Source organism: Sapajus apella, unplaced genomic scaffold (genome assembly GCF_009761245.1).
Source record: "Sapajus apella isolate SASKATOON/1434 unplaced genomic scaffold, GSC_monkey_1.0 scaffold47, whole genome shotgun sequence".
Classification (NCBI taxonomy): domain Eukaryota; kingdom Metazoa; phylum Chordata; class Mammalia; order Primates; family Cebidae; genus Sapajus; species Sapajus apella.
Genome location: NW_022436987.1, coordinates 8,207,178 through 8,214,593, shown reverse-complemented (window position 1 = coordinate 8,214,593; position 7,416 = coordinate 8,207,178). Strand labels below are relative to the sequence as shown.

Sequence of the window (7,416 nt, the reverse complement as noted above, 5' to 3'; positions counted from 1 at the left end):
ACTGCAATCTCTGTCTCCTGGGTTCAAGCAATTCTCCTGCCTCAGCCTCCTGAGTAGCTGGGACTACAGGTGTGTGCCACCATGCCCTGCTAATTTTTGTATTTTTAGTAGACACGGGGTTTCACCATGTTGACCAGGATGGTCTCGATCTCTTGACCTCGCGATCCACCCGTCTCGGCCTCCCAAAGTGCTGGGATTATAGGTGTGAGCCACCGCGCCCGGCCAAAAATAAATTAATTAAATAACTATGTATACAGTATTGTTTACACTGAATGACAATTCCAGGAATTTTTTAAATGCAAAACATTTTTAATAAGTATAGGATAACATATTCTTGGTTTCTAAGATATAACTAATTGAATAATGACTAGAGAGAAAGTAGAAATATTAAATGTATATTGAAAAATTTGTTACAACCTGGCAACATGATACAAATTCATATGATTTCACTTTCATATTACTTTCTTCTTTATTATTCCAATCAAAGTTTAAGACTAAGCCTTTATCATACTAAATATTATTATCAATAGTTTTGGGTTGTAATGTTTATGAATAGCATGCTAAAAGCATATAGCTTTCTTTAAACCAGTGTTTCTAATCTTGACACTCTTGAGCATTATTAGGACAGTTAACAGAATTCTGAGGCCCCTTCAAGGATATTAGTCTCAACTGCATGTCTTATTTGGTTAAATCCATAATTTTATTTCCATAAGTAAACTTCAGATAGCTGGAAATTAACTGCTTTTGACAGTCAGCCGTGAGCTACACTTGGGTTTTTGTCCTTCACGATGCATGACTGAATCATACTCGCATCTTCTAGCTCTGGGAATTCAATCTACGATCAATTCCCAAGGCTGCTGACATTTTCTTACATTAATTGCACTGTCTGCCACGTCACTGGCAATCCATCTGCCTGAATCTCAATGCTGCAATGAAGCACAGCTTCACCCACTTGTGGGTGGACATCCTTCCTTCTTAAGAGCCTACACAGCACCTGATCATGTTTTATAAGGAAAAAAGTATGATTATCTGCTAGTGACAAGTGCTTGCCTCATTTATAACAAATCTGGCTCCAAAACTCCTCTTGAACCATAATAACAATTTCAATGCCGCATCACTGTGTACTTTTCTGAGACGTTTTAATTCGGGATTCAAATTTAGCTAAAATTCAACTGCTATGGTACTATAAAGTGCAAATAACTCAATTACAGTGTCCAGGGAATGGCAAGATGTCTTCTACACTGGGCAGGGTCAGGTGATAATAACCAATAATAACCTATTCCTCTGCTTAGGGGTGGACAAGATGCTTTTTTAAAAACATTTTTTTTTACTTTAAGTTCTGGGATACACATAGAGAACATGCAGGTTTGTTACACAAGTATACATGTGCCATGGTGGTATGCTGCACCCACTGACCCATCCTCTAAGTTCCCTCCCCTCACTCCCCACACCCCAACGGGCCCTGGTATATGCCCCTCCCTGTGTCAGTGTGTTCTCATTGTTCAACTCCCACTTATAAGTGAGAACATGTGGTGTTTGGTTTCCTGCTCCTGTGTTAGTTTGCTGAGGATGATGGCTTCCAGCTCCATCCATGTCCTATCTCTTTCCTTTTTATGTGGCAAGGTGCACTGGACATCAACTGATAGAAGTATCCCAATTTTAAAACTGTTGAAGTGCGAACAAATCCATGACTTAAAATTGAAGAAATATGGTATTTCAATCTTAATAGTAATAATTGTTTCTACAGAGAATGAGGAAGAATCAAAGACTTTTGAGTAAGAAGAAAAAAATAACTGCAGATGTAGACGAACTCAAAAAACAAGTGACAATAGGAGGTTGTTTTTTGTTTTGTTTTAAATTTCACCAGGCAAGGCTGGTGAAGATGCCTGGTCTATTCATGCATGGCCTGAGAGAGTAATTGCTACAACTGTTTTAGAAAGCAACATGGTTATTTACTCACATAACCATGTGTGTAAATCATACCACTGCACTTTAGGCTGGGCAGCAGAGCAAAACTATCTCAAAAAAAAAAAAAAAGAAAAAGAGAGAATTTGAAGTATAATGACACATGGCTACATGTTTCGTAAGGGATAAATGTGAGGTATCAGATTTCATGTATTCCTTGACCAAAACTACATAAACATGTAACACAATAGTTATATTCATGATGCATTTAGGATTGAATTAAAAATTATATATTCCCAACTGTCTAAAATGTTATACCTTTATAATCATAATATAAAAATGATGCTTTTTCCTTCTAAAGGTAGTTGCAGAATTTCACTGACTTGTTTAGTAAGACTTAGACTCCAACCTGAATTTCCTGGTAATGGTAGTTTATTCACCTTACGTTTTGTATTCTTTTATGGCATGGTCAGTCAGTTGCCGCCATGGGATACAGGAGAAGTTCAGGAAAAAAATTTATTACACTCAAAGGTCCCCAAGACAGGAACAGCAGGCAGGCCACAAAGGGCCACGTGGAAAGACACTGGGGTGGTCAGGAGACAGAAGACAAGGGGTGAGCTTAGGCCAGAGCCTTTCCTGGGGTTTCCATGCGCAGGGCAAGGCAGGGCAGGGCAGGGCAGGGCAGGGCAGGGGAAACAGTGAACAACTGATGACTGACTAGTTTGAATAACTCCAGCTGGCTCTAAGCTACACAGGTGGTCCCTAGTTGTCTGGTACCTGGCCCTGGAATGATTTAGGGCAGAGGAACATTGCACCCAGAGGTGCCTGGACCAGACAGAGGAGATTTGGCTCTGGATTAGTTAATTTGCTTATGAAAAGCAAGCTTCTGGACTATCCTGCTACACAGAATCTTTTTCCTACTCTCAGAATTGGCTAGACCCAGAAGGGGCAGTCTTTTCCCAGCCAGGATGGCTTTTAAAAAAAAACCAAACAGAACCTAATAATATACAGAAAATAAAATGTATATGAAAATGTATCTTAGCTCCCATGTAAACATACACCAGAGCATACCATAATGACAGGACTTCAGAGAGAAACTACCAAGGCTGCTATCCTTCAGCAATCACCATTGACTTCCATTTAAGTGAAGCTGTGTTAGCATAGTTCCTAAGGACAGAACTGTGCTCCCTGAAGAGGCATGTGCAGGTTTACAGAAATAGCATGGATTCTGGAGTCTAGCAGATCTGGCATTTACTAGCAATGTGACTTCACAGAAGTTATTTTACCTTTGTATGATTTGGTTTCTTCACGTGTAAAGTGGGAATCATCACACATATCTCCCAAGGATTAGGTAACATCAAGTATGTGCTTAGCCCTGGCACAGTGCCTGGCTTAAAGATGGTACCAGTCAGTCGTCAGGTTCAAGTACTGCTGAAAAAGAGAGGGACCTCTTCCCTTCCCTTCCATTCTATTCCTGCAAAATCACCTTTTCTCTCTTTGTAATTAAATATGTTATAGAATTAAAACACATAGGAGTAAATAAAAAGAAGGCAAAAGAAACAGAAAGGAAATTAATAAGAAGCTGTCATGAAAAGGGAAAGATAATAAAACCAGAAAAGGCAAAATACAGAAAGAGAACACTCAGTAAAAAGAATCCCATTATTCTCTTGACTGAAAAATTGTTAAAATACTGACTGCTCCTTACTGCTGTCACAACTAAATCCTGATTCCTTCTCTTTCCAAATTTTTCCACCCACCCATCTTTCCGTTACCAGTGAAGACTGAGCGGCAACACACCTCAATGTACCTGAAATATACATTACACACATCCTGTCTCAGTGCCTTTGATTAACAGCCCCCTCATCTGAGATGTCCCCTGGAATCTCTACTACCCAATACTTGCAGACATAATGGTGGAAGGAGGAGAGAAACCCCTAAGATCTTACTGGTGAGAGCGTAAAATAGTACAACCACATAAAAAAGAAGTTTGGCAGCATCTTCATAGACACAGTTACCATAGTACCCAGCAATTCCAATCCTAGGTAGGTCCCCAGGAAAGATGAAACAGTATGTCCACACAGACTTGTCTACAAAGACTCCACAGCAACATAATTCATAATAGCCTGAAGTGGAAACGATCTACACACCTATCATCCAGTGAATGAATGAAGCAAAATGTGGTATATACCTCCAACGGGACACTAATTGTGCAATAAAAAGGATGCACCTCAAATACAACACAAGTAAAAGAAGCCAGCTGCGAAAGACAACATACTGAATGATTTCATTCACATGAAATGTCTGTAAGAGGCAAACTGATCCAGAAAGAAAGTAGATCCGTGGTTGCCTGGGGCTGGGGGTAAGAATAAGAACTGACTACAAATAGGCACAGGAGATCCTTGCGGGGTGACAAATTCCAACACTGGATTTTAGTATGATTACGCAAGTCTGTAAATTTTTATTAAAATCATTAAATTGTACATTTAACATTAGTGATTTTTATAGTATATAAATTATACCTCAATAAGGCTCTTGAAAAAAACCTTAACAGATAAAACAGCCATTCAGAGGGGCGTTTAAGGGTCCTACACCATGAAGGCATGAAACACTACACAGCTTATATGGTAGAGGGGTACCCATGCTGGCATCCTTGACTCTGTTATTCACTTATGCCTTGGGGCCTGGGATGCCAGCAGAGTCTTCCACCCTAAAGCCAGTGAAGTGACTGCTACTTGGCTCACTGCCATCCCATTCGCCTCAAAGTGCCAAGTGGGAGAGCTGAGATGCCCGAATCTGGGGCTTAAGTGCAGGTAATTTAGGTAACACGTAGTATTTTTCCATAGCAAACCCCTCACATGGTCTAGCCTGACCAAGCCCAGGGTGGACATAGCAGTCATTCTGAAAACTGAATTCAGGAACAATCAAATGAACAAGTAAGAGTCAGGCTGATTTTGACAGCCTAGAGACTTCAGGCCATTTGAGAAAGAGGAAAAAGGAGAAAAGGACTGGGTACAGAGTCTCTGTTGCAACAAAAATAAGAACATCTGCTAAGCATATTGCTAAAAGGTATTTCGAAGGGAGTGTTAAACATGCTTCAGAAACACCCACTGGAAGCACCTACTGATACCCAAGGATAGATATTCTAAATGTAATTCATTCTTACTGAGTCATTAGAGGAAGCCAATAACATCTCAAACTGCAAACCAAATTTAAATTGCCTTCCCTCCTTTATTTTAACATAGTTATGACTGAATTTCCTTATAAAGGTTAAATATTCCTAACAACTCTACTGAAGGAGTCATGTTTTCTATCATATTCATGGAAATTCTCTATTTTAATTCTGCAAATTTTAATAAACAAATATCTGATCTCATAGTAATTGTTTCTAAATTTGCACATCTCACATCAGCTACCACACTCTAAATATCCGCATTCTAGACTTCATTATTTGAGGATTGATGACTGAAGGGCCCCACCACAGAAAACATTTATTGAAATCATCCACTGGGAAAGATTAGGGCAATTTTGGAGGCAAAACCAAAAAAGACTTTCTAAGCACTCTCTAAGCTACTTTATATTCAAACAACATGCTAATTATCAGAAATCTTATTTAAAAACACTACTGTTTAATTTGAAATTACTGAAAATGGTTTCTTTTCATAAGGTTCTACAATTTCTAATTAGCTTTTCATTCACTTGGACAAACAACCTCTTTTTACATCCTTATTTTTACATTATTACATATCTAACTAAATATTTAATATATTTTAGTATGATAACACTAACATGAATACTAATAAATCAAGCCTCTAGTAAGTAGTGGCTCTCAAACTTTTGGATCACAGGACCCCTTTACACTCATAAATAAATTACTGATGTGCCAGAGAGCCTGAGCCTGACCCAAAGTAAATTCCCAGGAGACATCTTTCCTGGGTTTTGAATTTGCCGAAACAGGCATGAGCATTTTCGCAGCAGTTTGGTGATCATGCATGATACTGCAAACAGGACCAAAAAAATTACTGAGGACCTAAAGACCCTTTTGCTTACTGTAGGTTATATCTATATTTTCTGTATTGGAAATTAAAACTGAGAAAATTTTAAAATATTACCTCATTTTAAGAAATAAGAAACTCATTACATGTTGATATGCATCTTTTTAAAAAATTAAACATGTCTTTAAAAAAAATTAAACTATTTTTAAAAAATTAGTGAAACAGGTAGTGCTGCTTTATACTATGTGACACTCCTCAGATAACAGTGGTCATTTTCCTTTGATACTTTATCAAGAGTCAACAAGCAATAGGAGTCTCTTAATGGTAAGCCGGAATGCAGAATCTGAAACCATATCAATGAATGTTTCCAATTCTGCTACATTAAAATCCATTGCTCTAACACAATATCAAATTACATTTGTCAATATCAAGATGGATCTCATCAGAAAAGTCTTAAGTTCACTAAGGTAGACACAAAGTTCCTAATATTCTAAGTTTCATTTGAAAGCCCAAATTTTATCTTTGGCAGCAAATAATGTCATTTGTCTTCCTTGATGTGATAGACTCATGTATGCATTTTCAAAGTGTACTCTATTACTCTAGGTTGTAATAAAATTCATGAAGGACTTTTTTTTTTTTTTACAACTGCATGAATTTTAGCAGCACAGCCACTGCTCTGATTCATACTAAAGCAGTACTTACTACCCCACTGGTTTTGTACCATCCATGTGAATGTAAGCAGAATGCAAAAGGCAAATCATGTCTCAGTATTATGACAAAAATAGTTTTGATCTTGTCAACCCATTAAAATGATATTGAGGAACTCCCTAGGGGTTAACAGGCAACATTTTGAAAACTACTCTGTTACCACATAACTGATCCCCAACCACCATCCATTACTAGAAGGCAACCACCAATTCAGAAAAGGAAAATGACTGTGATGGCTTTTTCGGACTGTCCATGTGTATTACTGATCCAACATCCATTAATGTAAGTAGAAGGCTACATCTACTATCCACATTTCTGTTTTTTTAGAACAGGGTCTTGCTCTGTCACTCAGGCTGGAATGCAGGGACACAATCACAGCTCAGTGCAACCTCGACCTCCTGGGCTCAAGCTATCCTCCCGCCTCAGCCTCCTGAGTAGCTCAGACTACAGGTATGCACCACCACACCTGGCTAATTTTGTATTTTTCGTAGACAGGGTTTCACTATATAGCCCAGGCTAGTCTCAAACTCCTGAGTTCAAGAAAGCCCCCTGACTCACTCAGCCTCCCAAAGTGCTGGGATTACAGGCATGTGTCATAATACTGTGCCTGGCCTACTATCCAAATTTGAATATGGAAGCACAAAAAAATGAAATCTAGTTATCATGGAAGGATAAAAGAAACAAAACAAACTAATTTAATATGCAAATTTCCTTCCAAGGAATCTAAAACATAAATTTTCCTTTAATTCATCCATTTGTTCTCACATCTGTTGGGCTTTTTTGTGTAAGGTTCTTGCTTGGTATACAGATA

The 7,416-nt window shown here is 38.3% G+C and overlaps 1 protein-coding gene and 1 non-coding gene across 11 annotated transcripts in view; one reads left to right on the top strand and one right to left on the bottom strand.

Moving 5' to 3' along the window:
* Positions 1–7,416, bottom strand: part of TEAD1 (TEA domain transcription factor 1) — a 273,107-nt gene that overhangs the window by 33,419 nt on the left and 232,272 nt on the right. The window lies entirely within an intron of this gene.
* Positions 5,778–5,912, top strand: LOC116525396. Its single transcript, XR_004257678.1, has one exon.